Source organism: Macaca mulatta, chromosome 17 (genome assembly GCF_049350105.2).
Source record: "Macaca mulatta isolate MMU2019108-1 chromosome 17, T2T-MMU8v2.0, whole genome shotgun sequence".
In the NCBI taxonomy this organism is placed as follows: domain Eukaryota; kingdom Metazoa; phylum Chordata; class Mammalia; order Primates; family Cercopithecidae; genus Macaca; species Macaca mulatta.
This window is the reverse complement of record NC_133422.1, coordinates 33,866,747-33,880,450: the sequence shown is the minus strand read 5'-3', so window position 1 is coordinate 33,880,450 and position 13,704 is coordinate 33,866,747.

Below are 13,704 nucleotides of genomic sequence, written 5' to 3'. Positions count from 1 at the left end.
TAGAGAAAAACTTATTACTTCGAATGTAGAGCAGTTAAATTGTTACATGCATGATTAAAAAGACATTATATGCATGATTAAAAAGACAAAAGACATGCAGAGAAACATTGAGTTAGTTATCTATATCAATTTTACCTTAAGAGATAATTTTACACTTATTTTCACACTGAACAAATATAAGCAAACGCTCATTCGAATTATTAACGTAAATTTTATTTGACATATAAGTAATTGTTGGTATATTTCTCTGCTGATATGAATTCAATGAGACACTAATCTCATGATATGGTCTATGGATAAGAATTTGTAGGGTAAAATAATTTTTGTAAACATTAACTCAAATAGAGTTGTAGAAAACAACTGTAAACACTGACATCTTAAGGTTTCTTAGATATTTACAGTAAAAGGAGTATTTCTTTTGCTCCACCATTTCCAAGATAAATGCAACTAAGAAATCTCAGTTTTTAGAAAACTAACATTTATTAATATTCAATGGAACTTCTGGTCCTCTGAACATAATTTGTGAAATACTAACAAATTGAATTCAGGTGCTTCAATCTAATGAAAATAAAGGTTGTACATTTCAGCAACTCTATGTACACAGAAAGTATGTCCACAATTAAAAATAAACTGAAAAATCACCACTCATCCATAGAAACAAAAATAAACACATTACCACCCACCACAAAACCTTTTCCTTAGAAGATAATATATTCCAAACACTTTTTTAAATGGATTCTTCTTTTCAAAAGGAGTAAGATGGCTTGTCTAGGACATTTCAACTCCCCAGTGTTCTTGAAGACAGTAAGAAGAAACATGTTCTGGTAGTAAATTCCACATTATTTTTCTTTTTGTTGGTGATAGTAAGACTCGTTTTCCATGAATTTTTCTAGAAAATAAATGTCAAAGGGTTTCTACTGTCTTTTATTTCTAATCATCGTAATAAAGAATAGAAAAAGAGGAAGAGGAAAGGAGAAAGAAAAAGAGCAGTGGAGGAAATAGCAAGTGAAAAGGCCTAGCAGATTCCAGGTGTATCACCTATGATGAGTAAATGGTGTATTTATTTAGACCTTTTTACTACTGCATATCAATTACTGAAATTCTCCCATAAGTTTTCTTTTTGGCAGTGTTTCTTCCCATTCTTGTTTATTTTCTAACTGTCTTCTACCAAATACCTTTTATCAAAGCATGTACACACAACATACATATATACTTACACACAACATGCAAACTCTTTGAATACCTTCTGTCCTCAGTATTCATAGTTTCTAGAAAGGTTTGCCTAAACACACTGTCTATTGCTTACCTCCCATTCACTTCTTGAGTTTCTCCAGTATGTCTCTTATATCAAATAAACTGTTGTTTGTAAAACATTGGTTTTTGGTTGCATGGCTTCCACATTGTGCCTTTTTGTCAATTCATTTCACTTACTCTTCTGAATTGATGTCCTCTTACACGGTGCTTTGAATTTAATGCTTATAGATCAAAAACGCTCTGTTTTATATCTATCCTGAATAGCCAGTCTGACTTCGGCATCCATTTTTCTCAGTATGAAATCTTAGTTGACAAGGCCTCACTAACTTAAATGTTAACAATACTGAACTTGCTTTTGTTTACTTCCAGATTCTTGATAATTTCTGTGTATATAGTACTCTCTACTCTCCAATTGTGTGTTAATTTCTATCCTTCCTTCATTAGTGAAGTAATGAAAATCCCTCCTTCTAGATGTTTCTAACCCCCACCACCCCGAGGCTCCTTTGCTGCATTTCCCCATCATAATACCTATACGCTCCATTATATCCATTTGTCTCCCTGAAAGAATGTGTCCTTTCTTGTGACAGGAAAGAATTTCCATATACCTTATACCTACACCAGTTCCTGGCTTATAGTAGGCAATCAATATTATTGGTTGAATATATCCACGAATAGCCAAATGTGGTAAAAGATAATGTTGTTTCTGTGTATCTCCAATTCAAAGGCACTGCCATAATGTGGCCCTTAAGGAGTAGATTCCTTCTGAGAAATTGTCCTACTCAGTGAAAATTCTAGTTCTGCCAATGTTTTCAATTACATCCTGGGTCAAAGGAGAAAAGGCACCAAAAAAAAAAAAAAAAAAAAATGCGCACACACACACACACACACACACACACAGACACACACAAAGAAGAAGAAGAACAAGTGAATGAAAGCTTGAAATATAAGACAATGAGAAGAGTAATCAGGGACTGATAAGTCATTTATCTCAAAGCAGGGAAGTACACCCATCTAGTGTTTACTAGGGAACATGTGATAGACAGTCTATCATTACTCAAAATGAGAAGGAAAAAAGAGGTATTGATCTGGCAGGGAGAAAAGTGAAGAAACAACCGAAGTGTTTAGTTTCATGAACAAATACTTGGGAAAATCTATCATTTATTTTATTGTCACGGGCTGTAAAGTAATATGATCTTCATATAGAGCATCAATTGGTAAAAAAAAAAAAAAAAAAAAAAAGAAAAGTCTTTAAAATATTAAAACAGTGTCTTGCTTTTTAAAAAAGAAGCTCTTTAAATTATGCAAATTGTTCATATGTAACTCAACTAAAGCCTAAAGAACAAAACACTTTAAATACTGTAATCCTCAACTAATCCTTGACAATTTTCTAAATTAGATTAAAAGGAATTTGTATTTGAAGACAAGAGAAGCAACAAAGAGAGAGTCTAGCAGAGAGTGGACAAATATCACTAATGACCAGAAAGGAATGACTGTGCTTTATTCATACCAAGCAGAATGAAAAATCAATTCAACATTTCACCAGAAAGCACAGGAGCTTTTTTTCATGCAGCAGAAAAGTAATCAGAAATGTAGGTTCCCAGGAGCATTTGGGCATCACAGGCCTATAGAATGTGCAAACAATTGTAAAATGTGGAAGGGAGACTAGAATTGAGAAAATTATAGAAGCAGGAGAAAATAGTAAAAGGCTTATCACAGAAGGGGTCTTATGCTGATTGCTAAAATTTACCCCAAGTAATTGCAGCATAGCACAATACATTTGAAACTTCAAAACTTATCAAATGATTTTGTTGAGAAAGCAAATAGCAACTATTTTCTCTTAAACTAATGAAAAGAAGAAGGCAGGAAAAAATGAAATACAGGTAATAGAACTGAGAGTCATAGACTGTTGACATTTGAAGGAAGCTTGAAGATAAATACTAACAAGTAGGCTGAGAGTTGAGACATTTCCTCTAAATTTGTTTCTGAACACAATAAACAAACAAGGCCTGAACTTAGGTAAGTCACCCTATCCTTATGCACTTCAGTGTTCTTTAGAAAACGAGAGGTTCAAATGAAATGAATTCCAAATTCCCTTTCAGCAAAAACTTTCTTCATTTGGGGGTTGAGCATTTTACTCACTTGTTTTATCCTGAAACCCACTGATCGATTACATATTTATTGAGTGCCTATTATGTGGGAGGCATTGTGCTGGATTTTAGGGATGCCAAATTGAACAATGAAGTTTAGAGTCCCTGCACTGATGAATCTCATATTCTATTTGCTATCTCCTTACTACCACTTCCATATTTACCCTCTGTTTCCATTTCATTTCATTATTGAAACTAATTACTACAGAATATGGTAATCTGTGTGCTAATTTCTTGTGTTCAATCTGTGCATTAGCCTATTCTCACACTGCTGTAAAGATATTACCCAAGACTGGGTAGTTTATAAAGGAAAGAGGTTTAATTGACTCACATTTCCTCATGGCTAGGGAGACCTCAGGAAACTTACAATTATGGCGGAAAGTGAAGCCCGCAACTTCACAAGGCAGTAGGATGGAGTGAGCGCTGTGCGAAGAGGGAAGAGTCCCTAATAAAACCACCAGATCTTGTGAGAACTCAATATCGCAACAGCATAGGGGAAACCACCACCTTGATTCAGTTACCTCCACGTAGTCTCTCCCTTGACACATGGAGATTCTGGGGATTACAATTCAGGATGAGATTTTGGTGCAGACACAAAGCCTAACCATATAAATCTGCTATTATTTATAGATTAATGTCTGCCACTCCCCTTTCCCCTTTAGGATATACTAGCATCTGCACTGATATTGTAGGTTACCTTTCCACATTAACTGAGTATATTGGAATTTAATAAATGCAATTTGATGGCAACAGTAAAATAAGTGATATTGTTATATAATATAAATTAAAATTACATGCTTTGAAGTCTGGCAGCACTGAAAAAAAAACACTGCCTTTACCTCTTAATAATAACATCTAATATTTATGGGTTCTTACAATAATTGTTCCAGTTATCTATTACTACCTAATAAACAGCCTCAAAACTTGTTGACTTAAAACAACATTTCTTTTGTTCACCAATCTGTGATCTGGGCAGTACCCAGCAGGAGCAGTTTGTCTGTATTCTATGCAGTGTCATCTGGTGTAGCTCAAAGTCTGGAGGCCAGAATCATCTGAAGGTGTGCTCACTTACATACCTGGAGGTAAATGCTGACTGTCATCTGGGACCATTGTAATAAAGATCTACTCATGGCATGGGCTTTTTCAAGACCTATAGGTTGTGTTCCAAGGACAAGCATCCCAAATGAGCAATTCAGGCAGAAGCCGTATCAGCTTTTTTCACCTGGCATCAAAATTCAGGCAGCATCACTCTTGAAATAACCTACTGCTCAAGGCATTCACAAAGGCTGCCCAATTTGAAGTGAAGAGGAAATAGAATTCTCCTGTTGATGGAGGACTGACAAGTTTCTGGAAGAACATATGGCCCAAAAATATTGTCATATCTTCTTTTGGGAAATACAATTTGCCACCGTCCTACGCCACATTCCTGTAACATGCAAAATACACTTGTCCACCTCCCACAACCCCTCACAAAGCCTCCTTTCATAAAGGCATTAGGCACAAACTCCAGATCCATGATCTCTTTATTTAAATAACATCCACTTGTGGAAGAGGGCCTTTGGTGCATTTCTTCATGTATTGCTTTGATTTGAAGAGCTATGAACTGAAGGGACAAATGTTCTGCCCACAACACCCTACCCAAATGTATTAGGCCATTCTTGCATTGCTATAAAGAAATATCTGAGACTGGGTAACTTATAAGAAAGGAAGTTTAATTGGCTCACTGTTCTGCAAGTTCTACAGGAAGCATGGCGCCAGTATCTGCTCAGCTTCTGGGGAGACCTCAGGGAGCATCCACTCATGGCAGAAAGCAAAGCAGGAGCTTGCATGTCACGTGGTGAAAGTTGAAGCAAGAGAGAGTGAGGAGGGAGATGCCACACACTTTTAAACAACTGGATCTCACAAGAACTCACTACTGTGAGGACAGCACCAATCACGAGGGACCTGCCACCATGACTTATACACCTCCCATCAGGCTTTACTTCCAACATTGGGGATTACAGTTCAACATGAAATTTGACAGGCACATAAATTCAAACAGTATCACCAACACACAATGGTGGGACAGGCTTTCATAAAGGGTAATAACAGAAGGCACGTTGTAAATACGAAATCAAACTGGCACAAGTTTTTGCTTCCTCCATTAGGACTCAATCGTAATATGGGAAAATAAATTATCATAATCTTTGGTTCCAGTCTTTGTATTACCATTTCTTTTCCATAGGACATTGCTTATCTCAGCTGCCTAGAAGTTTTTCAATCAGTATTCACTCAGAGTATTTCACAGATTGAAAAACTTTTTGTTAAAAAAATAATAATAATTTGTCCCTTCTCAATCCTTTCCAATGCAAGTTGGTGGTATTTCTACCAATATCATTTTCTCAAAATTTTGTGAGTTTCCTATCAATGTTAATGATTTTCACACCATTAGACAAAATTCATATGCACAAATCTCCTTGAAAAAGCCTTTCTTTCTCTTGGGTTTTCTGAAAGGCTGTTGAGAGACAATGTGCTTACAATTCTTACACCTTCATTTTTTAGCAAAGAAGAATTAAAGGCACACTTAATATGCTTTAAAAGCTTTTGTTCTAAATGAATGACTGAAGAATCATCTTAGAGTTTTCTAAGGTCTTATCAAAAGGTCTTATATTACCACCCTGAAGTTTTCTTCTTCTGAATCTCTCTTAACGTAAGCAGCATGGAGAGGATAGGAATGAGAGGTTTTGTTTCTAACAAAACACATCCTGTGTTTTTCATATTTTCTCTGCATTTTACTTGAAAAATGAACAATTTCTTTGTTAAGTTTATCTCCCCCTCCTCTCACATTTTATCATAAGTTTGAAGAAGACAGGTGGAACTTTCCACAGTCTGCCTGCCTGACTTCTTGGCCACTACATAACAAATGTGTGCTTTCAGTCAGATTCCAATAACATTGTCCTTATTTTTCTTTACTTCTTCATCAGTAGATTTCTTGAGGACTATTGGCATAGTCTAAGAATTCTTTCTGGCCTTTCTGGCCTCTTATTAGCAGTTTTCTTAAGATTTGCCCAATGTTTTCCCATCACTGTGTCCAAAAGCCACTCCTACATGTTGTTTTGATTGTTTGTTGCTCCAGCACCTTGAATTCAGCCATCAAAAGCTGTTCCAGCTGGATGACATAGCTCACACCTGTAATCCCAGCACTTTGGGAGGCTGAGGTGAGAGGATTGCTTGAGCCCAGGAGTTTAAGACCAGCCTGGGCAGCATGATGAGCCCTCATCTCTATAAAAAAATTATAAAAAATGGGCATGGTGGCATATGACTGTGGTTCTAGCTGCATGGGAGGCTGAAATGGGAGTTTGCTTGTGCCTGGGAGGTAAAGGCTGCAGTGAGTCATGATCATGTCACTGAACACCAACCTGAACGACAGATTGAGACCCTGTCTCAAAAAAATAGAAAAAAATAAAAAAAAATTAAAAAGCTATTCCACTGATCTCTTATTGTCTTATAAATCATCCCAAGACATTTCTGCTTAACAACAATAGTATTTATCTTACTTACAATATGCAGTTCAGCATAAGCTGGGCCAAGTCAGATGTCTGATGTTGGAATCATCATAAGGCCTTTCTCATTCATTTGTCTGGGAGAGATTTTGACTGCAAGCTGGGACTTTCAGCTAGGACTGTCTGCTGTACACCTACCTTGGTCTCTCCATTTGAACCGGGCTTCCTCATGATAAGGTAGGTTGGTTTCAAGTTTGAGTATCCTAAGGGAAACAGATAGAAGCTTTATCACCATTTATAATTGAGTTTGAGAAGCCATGCAGCATTACTTCTGCTGCATTTTGTTTGTTGAAAAAGTCACAAAGATTCGCTCAATTTCAGGAGATGGGAAAGTAGACTCTTCCTCTAGATTGTGGAGTGTCAAGGTTCTGCATGAGTATATAGGACCAAAAATATTGCTATGGTCAGTTCTGGAAATACAATCTGCCATACTCAAATTTTACACATGTTTTACAATTTAATTCTCATAAATATTGCGGAGTGTTTACTATCATCATATTACAAATGAGAAAACTGAAACAAAGGGAAGTCAAATAACTTGTACAAACAAATACATCTTGCAAATGTCACCACCAGGATACAAACCTAGTCCATCTGGACCCTGTACACTTAGTCACTACTCAGCATACCTCTTTAGGCACTCATTAGCAATGCCACTTTGGACAAATTAATGAATCTGGCTATATCTCTGTACCTAGCTCTGTAAATTGTGAATGACAACAGTTAGACTTTAGTTTGGCTTGTAAGTGCTCAACAAATTATAGACATCACTGCTACTATTTTCAAAAGCATCTTGAGGTTTGGTTTTAAATATTTGAGAGATCTGTTTTAAAAATCCATCTCTGAAATATAGCATAACTGGTATAAACAATATTTATAAATTACAAATATGATTTTAAAGGATTGACAAATGATTGCAAGAGAAAATAACAGGGAATATTGCCATATTTTGAAGAATATGAAGCAATCTGAAATCTAGATCTTATTATAATTTGAGGTAGATTGTTTTTAATTCATTTCTAGTCTAAAAAGAATGCTAATAACACTGAAATAGCAATCTTATGGATGACTCTGGATGTGTATATTTAGATTTTTTTTTTTTTTTTTTTTTGAGACAGAATGTCAGTCTGTTGCCCAGGCTGGAGTGCAGTGGCAGTCTTGGCTCACTGCAATCTTCACCTACTGGGTTCAAGCAATTCTCCTGCCTCAGCCTTCCAAGTAGCTGGGATTACAGGTGCACAACACCACACCTAGCTAATTTTTTGTATTTTTAATAGAGACGTGGTTTCACCATGTTGGCCAAGATGGTCTCGATCTCCTGACCTTGTGGTCCGCCCTCCTTGGTCTCCCAAAGTGCTGGGATTACAGGCGTGAGTCACTGCACCTGGCCTACATTTTATTTTTAATTGTTATCCTTTAACCGTAAACTTTGAGCAAAAGCATTATCACCAGACTTTAGTAAAATTGTTGGAAAAACCTGTCTTTCAATTACAGCAGCCACATTCCATCCATGGTTTGATTTTCTCAGGTTTCATTTACCTGTGGTCAACTGTTGTCCAAAAATGTGACAATATTTTGAGAGAGAAAGAGAGAGATAGGGAGACTACACTCACGTAAGTTTTATTACAGTCTATTGCTATGATTGTTCTATTTTACTATTATTTATGATCGCTAATCTCTTATGTACTTAACTTATACATTAAACTTTATAAAAAGTATGTATTTACAGGAAAAGATGTAGTATATATAGAGATTGATATGATCTTCTATGGTTTTAGGCATTCACTGGGGGTCTTGGAATGTATCCCCTGCAGATAAGGGAGGATTGTGGTAAGAGATGTGAAATGTATGATAATGAAACATTACACCTCTCATTAAGATCCATAATGTTGATAGGGGATCTATAATCAAATTGCATGGCTTCACATAGTATTTTCCTCTAAACATCCAAACAATACTTCAAGAATATTATTTTGAGCTCATGAATTTTGAGTACTTGCATGGTTTTTTATATATATATATATAATATTTATAAATATAGCATATATCATATATATTATATATATTTATATATGTGTGTGCATGTGTATGTGTATGTGTGTGTTGTGTATGTATCTCTCTTTCTAGATCTATTCTTGATGTTTGTCAACCTTACTTTGCACTCAGGGAAACTGACTCCAATGGACTGCATCAAGACTCTTGTCCTACTGCTTTTGATTGTCCTAAAATATGTCAAAAGCACCAGAGAGAAATAGGAGGGAAATTGAAGGAAGTCATATATTTGTTGCTCCTGCTGCCTCACAAAGCCAGGTCTCTGTAGATGTGCTGCATGTGTTCAACATCACTCAGCAACATCCTAGGACCCTCTCCATATAGCTGTCTTCTTAGGATTTTAGTAATTGCTACCTCTCCCTGTTTTATCTGCTCTATCAAGGGCAGAAATTTACTAGTAATAGGGGCCTTTAATACACAGTTTTCCCTCAGTATCCTCAGGATATTTGTTATAGGACCCGTCACAAATATTAAAATCCAGATGTGCTCAAGTTCTCCAGTGGCCCTCCATCTCTGTGGATTCTTCATCTGCCGATTTTGATTGTAGTTGAATCCACAGATGCAAAACCTGAGGACGTAGAGGACTGACTGTACTCTGTTAGACATGAAGATAACTAAGGGATACAGGTTCCAATCTAATGTGGAAAACCAGCAGATACATAATTAGCTATAATATAAGCCCCACAAAATTAATTCCTTCTGAGAGGAACACATGAAGGATTCAGAATAGAGGTGGTTTTTAATTGAGTCTTAAAGCATAGGTAGGATTTTAACAGCATTTAAAATAATTAGCTGTACTTCCTAAATTCTAATAAAAAATATTACATGGCAAAATATAAAACTATATGTAGCTGATAATATAATATTATCAAATTTTAAAGAAAGGCATTTTAGGTAAGAGTACTAAAGTGAAAAAGAAATTAGAAAAGAAATTAACATATTCTAAAAAAGTGACTGTGACACAAGGGTAAAATGAATTGTGGAATTTTATGGAACATAAAGCTGAAATGGTACAAATAAAGGAGGACAGCTTCATGCCATCAAGCCATTCTCCATGTCATAATTTTTTGTCACCTTCTCGTGCACCCTTTTCTGACCATTTAATCTAAACTCTATTCTCCCATCCATGGAGCTCCCTATATCTATTTTCTATTGCAATATCTTTATGTAGCATTCATTGTGATCTAACCTACAATACATTTACCTTATTATTTTGCTTATTGCCTCTTTCTCTATCCAATTTGTTTAGAACACAGAACTTGTAAGAAAATACTTTTTGTTGATTTGTGTATTTTTATCTCCAAATGCCTGAAAAATAAAATAGTTTTAGAGAACAAATAGACACTCAGTAAATATTTGTTACATAAATTAATCGAGATATTGTATTTGTTATTACATTAAATATATGTATGCAAAATTAGCTTTCAGATTGTAATGACAAAAATAAAGTATTTCTAACTCAGATCCTCTCAAATGAGTGTATAAATTATCTTCTTTAATGATTTCCCTCTCATTTCCATATTTTTAATATTTATTGTTGAGATTTTTGACCTTGTTTCATTGGTACATATACAGTGTTGTAACAGAGTCTCAGGACTAGAAGAGCATTAACACAGGTTAGTTCAAACACTTTCCTTCCATCTAATGGTCTTAGATATTCTCCATCACTATCAATCTCTCATTTGTTTTGATTTTAAATTTGTTATTTAGTTTCTTTAAAATTTTTAAGGTAGCCTTCTCATGAAAATGTACATTCTAGCAGACATTATTCTCACAAAGTTATTCTGTCTTTTAAATTGACCATCATAAACAAGAGGTAGGATTAGTTTCAGATGGGATAACTGACCCTAGAATAAGTATTCACCATCTTAGCCTGAATTTTTATTTTTTCACCACTTTGATCATAATTCTCCATTGTAATCTATTGTCTGTGGTTGGTGATAAGAAGCATACGGTCAATAAAGCTTATTGTGAATCAAGTGATTTAAAAGTGAAGCTTTCTCTGGTTCTGCTGTTTGAAGACTCTGACCATCTTCTCTATCACACCCCGCACGTTTTGCCCTTCCCTGCTTCAGTGTTTCTCCATGTCATTCATCAGTTTTATTATATTTTAACTGTGCATGTAATTCTAGCTCAGCTGTTCATTTTTCTCAGTTGTTCATATACTTTTCTTTTTTTTAATCCTCTCTAGGTACTCATGAGACATCTGCAGTCTGTCAAATCATTATTTCCTTGTAGGTTACCTATCTTTTATCTTTGGTAGCTTTTAAACCCTTTATATTATTGTCCTTGATGTGTCGAGTATTTATTATTTGTTTTCTAAAACGTATTTATTTTATTTTATTATTATTTTCTTTTTGAGACGAAATTTTACTCTTGTTGCCCAGGCTGGAGTGTAATGGTGCGATCTCGGTTCACTGCAACCTCCACCTCCTAGGTTCAAGTGATTCTCCTGCCTCAGCCTCCCGAACAGCTGGTGTTACAGGCATGTGCCACCACACCCGACTAATTTTGTATTTTTAGTAGAGACGCGGTTTCTCCATGTTGGTCAGGCTGGTATCCAACTAACGACCTCAGGTGATCCGCCTGCCTCGGTCTCCCAAAGTTCTGGGATTATAGACGTGAACCACTGCACCCATCCAAAAAAATTTTATTGTTCTTTCTTGCTCCTTGGAATTAATGTCAAATCTGATAATTTATGTCTACCTTTAATTTTGGAAAAGTGTCACCCATTACACTTATGTATATGTCCCTCAGTATCCCAGCTATATTCCCCCTTTAAAATATCTCATTGGCCTATGTGTTTCCTCAAATTATTCTTCAAATTTCTTAGTTTTTAAAAATATTTTTGTTAATCCTTTTTATCGATTTATATTGTGATCTAGATGAATTTCTCAATATAATATTCTAAATTATTTATTATTTGACTACATTAAACCTAGAATTTTTAATTTCAGTGGCGATATTTTTTATTTCTAAGCTTTCTCTAAGTACAATTCAGTCGTACTTTTTAAAGGTATATATACTTATGTTTAGTAATTTATTTGACCATATCCATCCTAGAGTTTAAATTTCAATAACTATTTTTTATCTCCAAGATTTCTATTTTTTTATATTTGTCTTTTGTATGTAATGTTTACCAGCGTTTTTTTTTTTTGCTAATTTATTGTATTATGAATATCATTTCCTCATTTATATCTCTGGAGTATTACACATATTATTTTTAAGTGTTTTAGATGCTTTCATTATTTTTCTTTCATTTAAAGGAGTTAATTTTCAATCAATGCTTTTTTTTAGCATTGATTAGTTGTATGTTCATTTTTTCACATTTGAAAATTTGCTCTGCAAGATCATTTTAAGGACAATATTTTTATCTTTAATTTTTCCTCTTCTACTTTTTGGTCTCTCTTTTCTATTTACTGGCTTAATGCTTATTTTCTAAAGTCTGTAATCCAGAATCAAGTTATGGGCTGGGAGTGGTGGCTCACGCCTGTAATCCCAGCACTTTGGGAGGCTGGAGCAGACGGATCACGAGGTCAGGAGATCAAGACCATCCTGACCCTCATGGTGAAACCCTGTCTCTACTAAAAGAACAAAAATTAGCAGGGTGTAGTGGTGCGGCCCTGTGATTTCAGCTACTTGGGAGACTGAGGCAGGAGAATCACTTGAACCTGAGAGTCAGAGGTTGCAGTGAGATAAGATGGCACCACTGTACTCCAGCCTGGTCACAGAGTGAGATTCTGTCCCCCCCCCCCCAAAAAAAGAGCAAAACAGAATCAAGTTATGTATTGGTTGCTAGGGGAGCCTGACCCCCAAACACTGGGGACATTTCAGATATATCCATCATCCATATGCCTAATGGAAATCTGACTCAAAATGTCCTCAGGAGGTACTGTGTGCTCCCTTCCTCTCCCTAGGCACACAGCTGCCAATAAATGGCAATCTAGGCAAATGTGAACAGCAACCTATTTCAAAACTTTTTATCACAAATGGGTAGTCTCACCTCAACAGAAAGCTTGATTCCAGTTCATCATCTTATTTGGAAAGCAAAAAGCATACTTTCCAGTCTGTCTCTGCCCTTTTTAAAACTGAGAACCAGTAGACTGTTCATGTCCACTATGCTCACTATGCTGTTTATATTTCATATTTGGTTCATAGAAATATTTAATGTATTAAGTATAATTTTTATTTTAATATTCTCTCTTTGTATTTTTAGTGGTATGCATCTAACCAAAGGCTCAAGACAGTGTGGTCTTCAAACCATTTAATAAGAATACCATCTTGATCACAATTCATCCTTTATTTTAATATTACATTTATAAAATCTATATTATAATAAAAGTGCGTCAATAAGATAATTATTTCTTATTTCTATTATAATGGAGGCAAAGCCCAAGCCAATAGAAATACAGACAATGAAATAAAATGGCTACACCTAAGGAATTCTTAGAAAGAATTCCTGAATTATCTATCTCTTTTAAGAACAGAGAGAGTGATGGTCTCGGACTATCAGTAGGAATTTTCCAGGTGAATAATCAACAGTAACAGATTCAAGGAAAAGAGCATTATGCATAGACAAATAAAGCTGTTAGAGGCTACAGTCATAGCAGCCTAAGATTCACATCAGAGAGGGCAGTAACTGCATGAAAATAAAACGTCTTCTCCAAAAGGTCTGGCAGATTCGTCATATTGAAGATTGCATTTGTTTA